We start from the raw sequence: 14,876 nt of genomic DNA, 5'->3' as shown, positions 1-14,876 counted from the left end.
AGATTATTCAATAAATTAAGCAGCATTAAAGAAAACTCAGAACTGAGCCAACAGCTGGATTTAAGTCCTAGAAAGATGAGGAGGAGATCCATGAATCAAACAATCATCCTGGCAATACCCCTCTTCCACAGCTGCCATGTCCCAAAAACGATCTGTTCCTAAGTCTGTTTTCTGATTATAAAATAATCTCCAGTGCTAACATGGTAGCCTGCACAGCCCACGTTGCCTGGCCTGCAACTTTCGGAAAGAGAATCACTGATTCTGTTGAAACTCTGTGATGGGGGCGCCTAAACTCTGTGATGGGGGCGCCTGAGTGGCTCAGTTGTTAAGCATCTACCTTCGGCTCAGGTCATGATCCCAGGGTCCTGGGATCGAGCCCCGCATCGGGGCTCCCTGCTCTGCGGGGAGCCTGCTTCTCCCTCTCCCACTCCCCCTGCCTGTGTTCCCTCTCTCGCTGTGTCTCTCTCTGTCAAATAAATAAAATCTTTAAAAAAAAAAAAAAGAAAGAAAGAAAGAAACTGTGATGCCACTTGGCTCCCATCTCTACCCCGGTGGACTATGGCAAATGTGACATCCACAGGGGCCCAGAGCTTATGACCTAGGAGGCCTGTCTCAAAAATATGGACGTATTGATTCAATAATATTCTCTCCAGAACTTAGAACTGGCACTGAATTAAAAAAATTTGAGAGAATTCAAAGAAGCTAAAAAGACTGCCAACATAAATGTGTCCTTCGAGATTCAGTTGAAGCTTCTATGGGAGGTCCTCCTCAGTGCCATAGACAGAGCTGAATCAACCCCTCTGTGCCAACACCCCATTCCTGTCTAACACAGAGGCATGAACAAGCACAGAATGAGGAAACTTAAGTAGCTTGGCAGATGCAGCACAGGAAAATAGGAGGCAAGTTAGAAGTGAAAATGAAAAATAGAAACATACAGCAGACAGAATGAGACCGCATTTTAAGCAAAGCAATTGACCAAATTTGTTTTTTCATAATGATCAGTTGGGTTATCACAGAAAAGAAACCAGAAAGGACTCCAGGTATGTAGTTATTAAAATAGCTCAAGTGAAGGAGAAGAAGTCCAGAGTTTAGGGCAGTAGTCACAGAAAAAGCAGGACCAACCATAGAGACTTTTCTAAGATAAAACCAAAAGAATATGGGGAGATGTGAAGATTAATCTTTGAAAATTAGTATCAACGTTTCTAGAATGTTGGGTGACTTGCAATAGATATGAGGAATGTAAGAGAAATGTAGACACATAGAAGAGTGCATGAGGATAGGGCTGGATATTAAGTCTGTGGGAATGGACAGAAGAGAGATTCAAGATATTGTCAGAATACAGGACTGGGGCTCCCAATAGAGCTACAGATGTAGATTTTAGAGTCATCACTGACCCTATCCCTATTAGAGTCAAAACCATGGAATCCCTCAAATACAGTATATTCACTTACAAAAAGAATAAGGACAAAAAAAAAAAAGAATAAGGACAGACACTACAAAAGCCAATTAGAAAGGTAAAGAAACCAAGAACAGTGTCCTAGAAACCAAAGGCAGACAATGAAGGTTGATGAGGACATTGTCAGGAGTGTCAAAGGCTTTTAAGAAGGCAACAAGTAGGGTGCCTGGGTGGCTCAGTCGTTAAGCGTCTGCCTTCGTTAAGGCGTCTGCCTTCGGCTCAGGTCATGATCCCAGGGTCCTGGGATCGAGTCCCACATCGGGCTCCCTGCTCAGCAGGAAGCCTGCTTCTCCCCGCTCTCTCTCTCTGTCAAATAAATAAATAAAATCTTTAAAAAAAAAAAAAAAAAAGGCAACAAGTAGCGGCACCTGGGTGGCTCAGTCGGTTCAGCATCTGCCTTTGGCTCAGGTCTGGGACTGAGCCCCGCGTCAGGGAGTCTGCTTCTCCCTCTCCCTCTGCCCCCCACCCACTTGTGCACTTCCGCACTCTCTCTCTTTCTCGCTCTCTCAAATAAATACCTTTTCGGGGATAGGGGGAGGAGAGGCAACAAGGAGTTATGATAAGAACTCGGCTTGGCCTGAGACAATCTATCACACTTTTTTTTTTTATCTTCTTTATAAGGAAATTTCTAAATTGTTATTCAACCAGCTAGCTTTTCAAATGCATATTTTATCAACATTAAGTCTACTCTTTCAGAATTCCTGAGCTCCCACTAATAAGCACATACTGGTCATTTTGTATCAGGTTGTTGGCCTTCCAAAACTTTTTGGTGTTATGTTCAAATATTTCAACTCAATTTAATAAACACTATCTCGTGTTCTTTACTATGCAGGGATACGCAGACTGATTCATTCAACAAAACAGGAGTATCTTCTATATGCTGGGCCCTGGGTGTAATCAGTAAATAAAACACAAATATACGGGGCGCCTGGGTGGCTCAGTCATTAAGCATCTGCCTTCGGCTCAGGTCATGATCCCAGGGTCCTGGGATCGAGTCCCATATCGGGCTCCCTGCTCCACGGGAAGCCTGCTTCTCCCTCTCCTACTCCCCCTGCTTGTGTTCCTGCTCTCACTGTGTTTCTCTCTGTCAAATAAATAAATAAAATCTTTAAAAAAAAAAACACAAATATACTTGTCCTCAGAGAGCTCTCTTTTCTCTTGGAGGGATACTTAAATACAGCTACTATCCCTAAGGAGCCCAAAAGAAACACATCTAACAAGATAACAAACGTATTTATTATCTCATGAAGCCAATTTGAAATTAATAACAAGAAACCCAAAGTTATAATTAATCACCTACAGTTAACATGCCTGGTCTGCCAACATCACACAATATAAATAAACACTATTAACTTAAACATACATACAGTCAAGCTCTCAGTTATCTGTAGGCAAACTATCTACGCATCAAGAGCAATTCCCTAATACTGACTCATGTTTCTGGGTTATATACCATCCAAATTTCTACCATATAATCTTCTAACACATGACATCGTGTAAAAAATATACAGTTTAAGACTTTTACAAACTAACTCAAATCATTACACATGCCAGTTTTACTATGTCCCCCATTTTTCAAATGATCTTGCAGAGACATACTCCCTAAATCCAATACCTTTCCATCCATTTCCCAGAGCCAACTAACCCAAGCTCTTCAAACTCATCCCATACTCAATTCATCTCTAAACCTGCCCCCAAACTAGTAAGCCTCCAAGTAGGGCCTAGCTTTTTATCCAGGAGCCCAGTTTCTAAACTTTAAGGATCACAACAAGCCCCTTTTGGTAAAAACTATTGGCATTCCAAACACATGTAACCTTTAATATTGTGTATATGTACTATGGTCCTAGCATATTGTAAACACTATGAATCATGCATAAAATGTAGAAATTCTTAGAAAGAAATAAAGTTTCTAACATTTCCTTCCTGCACTCTATAAAGATGGGCTACAAACACAGCTGGAGCACAAGTACCCTGCAAGGCAGATTTCACCCTGATCCTAAAGAAACTAAAGCTCAGAGGTTAAGGAATTTGCTGTGGTCACAAAACTAAAATGAGGTAGAACGAAATTTGGGGATCCAAGCAACAGTGTGGTCACAAAGCTCAAGCCCTTTGTCACTCCTCTCTACCATGCCAAACTCCTTCCTTACACCGGGGGTACCATGAGCTCCCTCTCTGACCTCACACCCCACTCCCAGCCAGCTACTACCTCCCACAACCCTCCCACTTAAGATGCTACTGGATAAATAGGTATTCCTTTTATGCCTCAGAAAAGTGACATACAAACTAAACACTGAATTTCTAAGAAGAGTGCTATGCTATCGAAATAAGCATTAGTCTACAAAAGATAGGCCCAGTTTCAGGGTAAATGATGAATACAAATTCTTAGACTCTCACACTAGCAATATGGAAAGTTACAATACAAAAGGAAAATGACTCAGGAAAATATTCACTATGGATATGTAAAAAAAAAAAAAAAAAATGACCAATGTATATAATGACCATGTGGTATAATTTCAATTAATGTGAATCCTGCTTACATTAAAATGATGCCATATACAGTTCTAAGATTAATTAATTGTAGTTCACTCTGATCTTCTATGGAACTAAAATAAACTCCATATTTCAACTTAGAGAGCAGAGATTAAGTCCAGGGATCAAGTCAGTCTCAAATGGGAAGAGAGGAATTTCTGGTTGTGTTAGTGTTACAGTAAAAAACAAAGTCAAGATCCAGAATGAGGATTACTGCAAGCCTGATGAAAGTAAAATGAATAAAAATAAACTTCTGTGGTTGAAGGAGAACTTTTTATAATGTTGGCAAAGATGATATTGAGTATTTTACAACCCAGAAACATCAATGCAGAAAAATGAGCTGTTACGTATCTACAAAATCAATTTAGAACTAAAATAATATTCAAAAGGTTAAGAACTATTTCAGCAGTGTAGTTAGTATCTAATAAAACCCATGCAAATACCCCAGTGAATTACAAGTAGTAAACATAAAATGAACAGAGGGAAATGCACAAAGCTAACTAATAAAGTTTCAAAGAAACGTAAGAGAAATACGGCACAGATAACAAAAATCCTGAGGCAAGTAAAAAGAAGTGGAAAGAAAGGTAAAAGAAAAAGAACACTGATGGAGAAGCAGATCTAACACTACTGAGCAAGAAAGGTCCACAGACAAGGAAACCAAACTCCAGAAAGGCTAAATGGTGTGGAGAATGCCACAATGCCAGGCACGACACGGGCAGTGCCAACCAACAGTCATGGTGACAGGGTTGGAAACAACTTGGGCCAGATCCCCTAATGGCCACATCCCCAGTAACAACTCAGAACCCAGATGGTTCTCTTCACTTGCTGGCTGCTCAGTCTCCCTTCCCACTCGTAGAACCATCCATGCATTCAACAACTACCTTCTGAATTGAAGGAATCAATAAATAAATGAGTTTATACAAGTTCTTAACTGTTTCTGTTCTCCATGCCTGTTTTTTGTTTGCCCTCTGGGATATGATTTATCCTCACAGCTTCCCTAGACCCCCTAAACCAGTCGATGCCTCAATTTTATCTGCCAGGCCCGCTCTTCCCCAACTGCCCTGGACATCTCATTTGTGTACCTTCCTCAAACACAACTCTTTCTTCAAATCCAGCTCATGTCTCCTTTCGCTCAGCTGACCTTTCCCTGGTTACCCTGGCCAAACATGACCATTCTGTCCTCTGTATTGCTCACTCAACATTAACCACATCCTGTATGTATCTTCCTATAGAGTCAACATTCTTGTCCTTAAGAAATTAGAATTTCTACTCCCCCTTAAATGATGTACACTTTTGGGGTGCCTGGGTGGCTCAGCAGGTTAAGCATCTGCCTTCAGCTCAGGTCATGATCTCAGGGTCAGCCCTGCATTGGGCTCCCTGTTCAGCGGGGAGTCTGCTTCTCCCTCTCCCTCTGGCCCTGCTCACTCGCTCTCTCTCATAAATAAAGTCTTTTTATTTTTAAAGATCTTTGTATTTTCTTTTTTTTTTTTTAAGATTTTATTTATTTCGGGCACCTGGATGGCTCAGTTGGTTAAGCGACTGCCTTCGGCTCAGGTCATGATCCTGGAGTCCCAGGATCGAGCCCCGCATCGGGCTCCCTGTTCGGCAGGGAGTCTGCTTCTCCCTCTGACCCTCCCGACCTTCCCCCCTCTCATGTGCTCTCTCTCTCAGTCTCTCTCTAATAAAATCTTTAAAAAAAAAAAAAAAAGATTTTATTTATTTATTTGACAGAGACACAGTGAGAGAGGGAACACAAGCAGGGGGAGTGGGAGAGGGAGAAGCAGGCTTCCTGCTGAGCATGGAGCCTGATGCGGGACTCAATCCCAGGACCCTGGGACCATAACCTGAGCCAAAGGCAGACACTTAACAACTGAGCCACCCAATAAAATCTTTTTTAAAAAATGATGTACTTTTATCATATGATGGGTTCCCTCACACACTGGATTCAGAATACCTTGTTACTGCTTACCAAAAAAAAAAAAAAAACTGCTTCTGAAGGACAGAGAAGAACATAACAAAACAAAAAACAAAGAGGCACAAGGAAACTTCTGGAAGTGATAAACATGTCAATTACCTTGACTGTGGTGATGGTTACACAAGTGTATGCATGTACAAACTTAAATTGTATACATTAAATATGTGCAGATTTTTCAATTAAAGAACAGAGAAAGGAAGGAGGAAGAAAGGAAGAACAAAGAAGAAAACTGGGAAAAAAGAGAGAAGACAGAAGGAGGCAGAGAAATAAGGCAAGCAACCAACACAGGAAGTCACCTATGTACCCTGAACCACCATCTGTTGTCTCACTCAGTGCTCATAACTTCGTGAGGTGAGAATTAAAATATTTATGTTAAAGAAACTGAAACGAAAGGGTTAGAAAGGTTAAGGAACCATCTCAAATTTACACAGCAAGTTTTTTTTTTTTTTTTTTTTTTAAAGATTTTATTTATTTATTTGAGAGAGAGAGAATGAGAGAGAGCACATGAGAGGGGGGAGGGTCAGAGGGAGAAGCAGACCCCCCGCTGAGCAAGGAGCCCGATGCGGGACTCGATCCCGGGACTCCAGGATCATGACCTGAGCCGAAGGCAGTCGCCCAACCAACTGAGCCACCCAGGCACCCACACAGCAAGTTTTTAAATATGGTTGGCAATGATTCGTTCTCCACTCAACAGCAGAGAGTTGATGATACAGGATAATCAGTGTATTTAGAAATGCTATCTGAATCATTATTAAGATCCTATTACAAAAGGTATTTACAACAAGAGAGACACCTGGGTGGCTCAGTTGGTTAAGCGTCTGCCTTCTGCTCAGGTCATGATCCCAGGATCCTGGGATCCAGCCCCACATCGCCCGCTTCTCCCTCTGCCTGCCACTCTCTCTCTTTCTCCCTGACAGTTAATAAATAAAGTCTTAAAAAAAACCAAAAAAAAAAAAAAAAAAAAAAAAGGTACTCTCAGCAGCACCTTTCTGCCCACAGGTTTTGTCCCCATGATTTAATAAAATCACCTTTAAAAAAAAAAAAAAGCGGAAACTCTTAAGTTACTTCAATGAGAAGTACACCATGTCAACCTACTTTCAATGTGCTTTATAAACATTTCCAGAAAATTAAAGCACAAGATAAATCCTAAAGTACTGACGTTAAAATATAATGAACTGGTTAATGTCCCTCCATTTTCTACAATTTACAATCTCTTCCCAATCTCCATTAATAAGACCTTACAATACATCAGACATTTCTTTGAAGTATATGTAAAGATATTTGTATATGTAAAAACATTAATGCTGCTTCAGAAGAGAAGGCAATAATAAAAAGTGGACAGACTTAGAAAGAATATATTGCATATTCTAAAATTAGCATGTTAATATTTATTGATCGTTGACTAAGGGCAGGCACTAACCACATATAAGCCCTTATAACAATCTACAGGTAGATTCCATTATGATCTCTATTTTATAGAAGAAACTGAGTCACAGAGATGCTAAACAAACTGCCCAAAGTCACACAGCTATCAAGAAGTAAATCCAGGACTCAAATCCAAGCAATCTTAACTCCAAGTCCACATTCCTACTCACCAAATTACAATGGAAACAGACACATTTTAGAGAAAAATTATTAAATACACACTAAAATACAGAACTGGCTAAATCAAAAATAGACTGACAAAAATTTCCCAAGAGGAAGGACACATGTTAATTATCCCTACAGTCATTTATGGAATTTAAAGTGAGAGGATACTAGGTATGTATCAGCAAAATTGCCTAAGAACAAAAAAAAAGAAAAACAAAGTCAAACAAGGTTAATTAAAAGTTACTAAAGAGAACTTTAGAAGAAAAGCACCCACTGTGGTTTAGTACAACTATGACAGACAGAAATACCTTAAGTCAAATAATGACAAGATTAGAGGAACCTGAGTCAGGAATGTACAGAACAAAGAAAAAGCAGCACGGGGAGGACTACAGTGTCAAAAATGGAATTCGACAAGGAATGGTGTTTAGGAATACTTACGCTAATATTCATAGTAACAACAACAAAAAAGGAACATAAGGGTCTACCAACAGAGCAAAGAGGAAATAAAATGTGGTCTAGTCCTAAAATGTCATATCATGTCACAGCAAAAATAAATGAGCTAGGGCGCCTGGGTGGCTCAGATGGTTAAGCGTCTGCCTTCGGCTCAGGTCATGATCCCAGGGTCCTGGGATCGAGTCCCGCATCGGGCTCCCTGCTCCTTGGGAGCCTGCTTCTCCCTCTGCCTCTCTCTCTCTCTCTCTGTCTCTCATGAATAAATAAATAAAATCTTTAAAAAAATAAAAATAAAAAAAATAAATGAGCTAAACAGACATGTGAATACCCACTTTATAAAACTCAATTGATGGAACCACAATGATTAAGTGATAACGAGTGAAAAAAACTATGTTACACAATTATACAATACTATTTGAAGTTTAAAAACACATAAAAGGACACTATACACTGCCTGGGGATAATAAAACTGTAGAGAAAGGACTACAAATAATAAAATTCAGATCACCAAATTCAGATTAGTGGTTAACTGGAGAATTTAGGGGAAGGGAGTGGGTTTAACTGGATTAAGTATTATGAAACACTTTTCAGACATACAGAAAGCATGTCTTTTTAAAAGAAGGAAAAGGAAGAAAATGTTATTAGATTATAGCATCCCAAATTGCTTTATACTCCCAATCCAAAAAATTCTAAAAGGGCAATGATAATGATCTCTGAAGGAATGTTAAAGGAGGATATATCCTTAAGTAGTCCCATTCAAGTACAAGTAAACTCAAACTCCCTCAACTTAGGTTGTTACTCTTTATTTATGTACCCCCTGTAAGAAGAGGGCTTTTGGGGGGCAGTAAACAATGTGTAATTAAAACAGATAAACATTGGGATGCCTGGGTGGCTCAGATGATTGAGCGTCTGCCTTTGGCTCAGGTCATGATCCTAGGGTCCTGGAATGGAGCCCAGCATCGGGCTCCCTGCTCAGTGGGGAGCCTGCTTCTTCCTCTCCCTCTGCCTGACAAATAAATAAATAAAATCTTTAAAATAAAAAACCGATAAACATTGTCCCTAAATGTCATCACAGCTCCTTTCCTGATACAACTGTGTTCAGAGGTAAGAACTGCAAGCCTGTCACCCCACAGGAGGTGCAGTGCCCAGGCTAAGAACATGGACTCTGGAACCAAACTACCTGAGATGAGATCCAGCACACACAAAGGCAAGTCACGTTAGATCCCCTGTGCCTCAACTGCCTCATCTGTGAAGTTAAGAATGATTAAAAAAACAAATCTATATCTCCATCTATTAAAAGTGAGAAGAAAGTAGGAGCAGCGCCTGACCAGACAAGTACTGTAAAGGTGTTGGCTCTTAGCCTTATTCCAAAGACCAATTGTTTTGAAGAAGAAAAACAAGGCTTTGTACCAGAAAAGTGTAATTGTGGTTACTTTCTAAGTCAAGTAGGGGATAGAAAAGCTGACCATGACAATACAGAAAAATGGACAGCTTTTCACCTCTTGGGCAATGTTTAGGATAGCAAGATAAGCTTTTTATTTTTCTAATATTCTTTGATATTATAATATCTCCAATATGTACATATTTGTACACATACACACCTGGACCAAATTCAAGATAAAATTTTCTATTCTCTGGCTCCCTGTCACCCTGTCAGCCCAATTCATCTTGGAAAACCAGGCCATCCCCTCCACTGCGGAAGTCTCCCCCTCTTCCTCCCCTGCTGTAAGGATTATACCATACTGCAATACAGCTGCCCTCACACCTTCTTTTATAAGGTCCATACCATATAATGTCCATACGACTCCTTCCTTTCATGAACCATGAAGAGCTCTCTGAGAACAGAGACTATCAATCATTTTCAAATTCCCAGTGTCTTGCAAGATAGGCATTAAATATATGAATGAATAAAGCAGTCTCCCTATATATCTTATAACAAATACAAGAAAGGCAAGTAGAAACCTGTAATTGGAGGTGGCTTATCCAAAAGGTTATTTAGGTATCTTCAGTTCTATTTCAGAATTAGCAGATCAGTTGAACCCACTGAATCATCCACCAATTCTTTATCCCTCAGAGTGGGAAATATTAGAAGTTTGTAAGTAAAGATATTCCAGTAAAGACAGAAGCTAAACTTCTATTTTTTTTTAAAAGATTTTATTTATTTGTTTATTTGACAGAGAGAGAGAGAGAGCACAAGCAGGGGGACCCGCAGAGGGTGAGGGAGAAGCAGCCCCCCCACCCCCAGCAGGGAGCCATATGCAGAGCTTGATCCCAGGGCCCTGGAATTATGACCTGTGCCGAAGGCAGACGCTTAACTGACTGAGCCGCCCAGTCACCCCAGAAGCTAAACTTTTAAATAAAAAGAATTAAGTCATTTAAAATGTCAGGAAAACAGAAGTAGTCTAAAAACTGTTTCTTATGAAACTAAAAATAGCATGTAGAAGAAATCACAAGATTTAATGTTTATAAGGTCTCCTTTTTCAGGAGAGAAACAATAATCACAAGCCAGATAAAAGTATATACCCTATTAAGGTGGATGAAATCAAAACTAAATCACATATTAAATCAATTTCACACAATGCTTCTATAGTGAGGTTCTATAAAGACTGTATCAGTCAGCGAAAATTAAGCTAATTTTTTGAAACTTAACAGTTCTTGGCAATTTTTTGAAAAGGGCCAGGGCTCCAGGATCAAGTACTGATTAGTGTCCGATCAGTTACAGGGCTGTCTTGGGTTACTACAGAAGAGGTGTCCCTCCTCCCGGCTAAGGTACAGGCCTCACTTGGATCCCACCCCCTTCCATCTTCTCAGAACTTTGCAAAAATAAGCAAACACTTTTCTGATCTGTATTCAACCTCTCCCTTTCAACAAACACCTTCCCAACAGCATTTAAACTTAAGTGATAAAAATCAAGACTCTTATAAAGTTTCCTATTCTTGCTATCTCCATTTTCTTCACTTTCTACTTGCTTCTGCTTCCCACCCCATCAACAGCATCTGCAAAAGGGCACCCATCACCTCGGAGTAGCTAAATCCATAGGACGTTACTCAATTTCCCTCTCACAGGAGCTCCCCCACTGGCTGCAGGGACACCACTCCAGCTATGGCTCCCACTTGAGCGAGGTTCCCTGGCCACTCCTCCCTCCCATCTCCTTTGCCAAGCTCAGCCCCCTCTACTGAGCTCCACCCCAGGCCTCCACCTGTTCTCATTCTAGTCTCTCCACAGGCAATCTCACCCAAGCCCAGGAGTATCACCTCTATACCAATGGCTCCAAGATGGTAAACCAGTGATCACTGGACATCTTCTCCCAACTATTAATCACCATGTCTGGTAATTTTACCTCCAAATTTCCTTTTTCTCAATATCTCTGCTGGTGATATAAGGCTCCCAAGAGGATCAAATGGGTTAACATTAGAGTATTTTGAAAAGGGGGGGAGGGGGGCAACTTAAATCTGATTATTTGAATTCATTAAATTTAAATCTCCTTGAAAACCGGGACTTTGTCAAATTCACCTTTTTATTTATTCCACATGGTACACCTAGCAGTGCTTTGCATGCAGATGGCATTCAGTAAATGTATTGCAATGAATTATTTGTATTGGCTTAGTACACATTCAACTGAAATATTCATGTACTTAACAGCTTGTATTTCCCAAACTACATAATCATTTTGTCTCCTAAGAGGTGAGAATTTTAAGTTAAGTTTAACTACCTGGGATACCTTTGATAATTATGATGCTACTTATCTCAAGTTAGGAAAACCTGTCACCTTTTTGGGGGTTTTTTTTGTTTTTTTTTAAAGATTTATTTATTTATTTATTTGAGAGAGAGAGAGAATGAGAGAGAGCACATGAGAGGGGCGAGGGTCAGAGGGAGGAGCAGACTCCCTGCTGAGCAGGGAGCCCGATGTGGGACTCGATCCTGGGACTCCAGGATCATGACCTGAGCCGAAGGCAGTCGCTTAACCAACTGAGCCACCCAGGCGCCCAACCTGTCACCTTTTTGGCCTGGCTTTCCTGAAAACATCCAAATCCTATCAAGTCCCAAGCTCACATAAAGATTTTTGGTTCCCAAATGTTCACGTTGAGAGGGGAAAATTTAAGTGTTACAGAACAGTTAGGCTGTAAGGCGGAATGACTGCTTCAAAAAGTTCCTTATCTCATTTTTCTATCTTGTAACGTGAGCTAGAGTGATATTCTGGGTAGGATCAGACACCATGGAATGAAAAGAACATTACTGTTCAAAAGTTCTCAAACTCTTGCATTAGGTATATTTAATTAGACTCAGAATGCAAGATTGTAAAACCTCACCAGATCAATTCAAAAAACTCCCTAATTTCCATCTAAATCACAATCCTCATTATAATCTTCCTTCACTGCACTTCTCATAATTTGTAATTATATATTTATCTGTATGATTTGCTTCGTATCTGTTTCCTCCATGAGGGCAAGGATCACATCAATTCTGTTCAATGCTATATTTCCAGCACCTTACATGGTACCTAATATAACATGAGTTAAAAGGCTCTGGCTGAGCAATTAATTGAATGAGGAATGGAAATAGTCATTTAAGCAGAACCAGACAGCAGGGAAGCACATAAGCAATGAGAAAGATCCTGAGGCTTTAAGATCTGACACCCACCCCCAACCAGACACAGTATGATTTTCCGCTCATAATTTATCCATCCTTCATTTCTTTCAACCCTTTTTCCTTCCTTCTTTCCTTCCTTTCTTTCCTTCAAGAAGGACATTTTAAACTCAAAGAATATTTCAGCTTTAAATCCTGTCCAAATATCTTAACGAATCCAAGTCACCAGGTGACTTGTCACCCTGACCCTTCTTGTAAAAGGTATCTTGAAAAGTCCAAAGAACATGCCACAGTGACTACAGAAGTCTTAGTCATCCCTAAGGGTAAGAATTGCAGAAGAGGATGCCAGAAAACCAAAGAATAAAGTCTATGCAAATGACTACCATCTCTCGACACCTCTTCCCTTCAATAACCTTATACACTTTTGGAGCAACTCAGCAACAACCTTCAGCTCCCAGGACTAATCTGGGGAAACAAAAAAGGTTGTGATAATCATGAATGAAGATCATCGAACTACAGCTCTCCTGGCCCACCCCAGCCCCCCAAAAAATTCACAGTGGCAACTATTCAGCCAACCACCAAGGAGAGGCAGCATAATATAGTGGTTAGATCCAAGAGCTCTGGGTTTTCAGACAAAGGTGTCTGAATCCCGGCTTCTCTTACTTGCTGTGATGTGGGGCACGTTAATGTGTCCAAACTGCAGTTTCTCCAGCTGTAAAATGGGAATAAGCATCACCCTAGAGGGCTGTTAACTGTGTGAAGGTACCATGCATAAAGCACTCAGTACGGTGCCTGGCATGTAATAAGGTCTCAATAAATGTCAACTATTTGTCACTGTATTCAGCTGTGATCGCTTTCACAAGGCCTATTCTTCCTCTAGCTTCCATATAATTTTAAAGATGTTGTTCTACCCTTTCTATTTTTGAGGGGTCATATATACCATAGCTTAGAGCACATTTTCTAAACCCAGACTGGATAAACCAGTTAGAGGTCTGTGTCTCAGGATGCTCACCTAGGAAGCGGGCGTGATAATTCCTCCCCCGCAGGACTGCTGATAGTGAGCACTACCTCAGCGTTACACATTCTATTACTGATGTATGAAAACGCACTTACGGATAAGTAAACCTGCAGCCTCAACCCCAACCATCGGTCAATCGGATCGTGGCCACAACAAGTATCAAGGTCGACCCTGCTCACCCACCCAATTTCTCCCCACAGCCGGCAGCAACAGACACCCCCGCCGGTCCCTCCAGCAGGGGTTCCCGGAACCGCAGGGCTCAGTTTCCTCGCAGGGACCGCGTCAAGGCCCACCCGAAGAAAGATGCCAGCCCCCCACCCCGTCCGCCCCCACAAGCGCCGGGAGGGACCCGGGGCACCCTTCCTCCCCCGGAATGCGCGGCCGCCCGGGCTGTCGTTCCCCCAGCTCACGTGGGCCCTTCGGCCCAGGCCGCACGTCACCCGCTTCCCGGACCCCACTGCAGCGCCTCCCACCCTGCCCGGGTGTTTTCCCTCAGGCAGCGGGCCGCCACGCGACCCCCGGCGCGCACATGCCCGGGGCCTGGCTCCGCGGCCACATCCGGCCCCCAAGTCGGGGCGGCCCTCGGGCCCAGCCCCGCCGCACGCCGACGCCGCGCCGCCGACCGACCCCGGCCGCTCCCACAACGGGCACCGCACTCACCGCGACGCCGGAGCCCCGGTTCCTCCAGCCTCGGGCCCACGCAGGCCTGGCTGCGCCCCCAGAGCATTCACGCCCCGTGCCGCCTCCTGGGGACCCTGGCGCAGGCGCCGCGGCCGCACTGCAAGGGGGCGACCGTCTACTGTCCCTGCCGCTGACGCTGCCGCCGCCGCCTCGTCCCAGCCCCGGCCGCGGAGACAACCGCAGCGACGCAAGCCGGCGCCGGCAGACCAGCGTCTGTTGAGCCGAACCGCCCGGGACGCGCACCCCCGGCCGGCGCTCGTTGCATATGCAGCGAGGCCGCCGCCCATTGGCCCGCGGGCGGTGGCGCGTGCGGGGCTGGGCCTATCGAATTCCGGCCGGGGAGAGCGGCGCGGTCGGCCAGGGGCGGGACGGGGTTACTACGGGTCATTCGCGGAGCAGCCGCGGACGGGACCCAGCCGCCACTGGCGCGGGGTGGGGACCTGGCCGGCGGGAGGGATCGGACAGCGGCGGCTGGGGGAGGGGAGGCGGGCTCGGCGGCCGCGACGTGGACGGAGGGCTGGAGGGTCGTGGGGGGGGGGGGAGGAAGACCGCCCCTCACGCCTACCCAAAAAATAACTAGAAACGCA

The 14,876-nt window shown here is 43.1% G+C and overlaps 1 protein-coding gene across 1 annotated transcript in view; it reads right to left on the bottom strand.

The window, feature by feature from the left end:
- ACSL3 (acyl-CoA synthetase long chain family member 3) overlaps positions 1–14,540 on the bottom strand; it is a 71,878-nt gene extending 57,338 nt beyond the window's left edge. Inside the window, 1 exon segment of the mRNA XM_021702693.1 lies at positions 14,269–14,540. The gene's annotated coding sequence lies outside the window, so the exon portion shown is untranslated.
- Between the last annotated feature and the right edge of the window lie 336 nt (positions 14,541–14,876).

The sequence above is a fragment of the Neomonachus schauinslandi genome, chromosome 3 (assembly GCF_002201575.2).
Source record: "Neomonachus schauinslandi chromosome 3, ASM220157v2, whole genome shotgun sequence".
Taxonomy (NCBI): domain Eukaryota; kingdom Metazoa; phylum Chordata; class Mammalia; order Carnivora; family Phocidae; genus Neomonachus; species Neomonachus schauinslandi.
The sequence above is the reverse complement of the archived record's forward strand: the minus strand, read 5'-3'. Positions and strand labels throughout refer to the sequence as shown.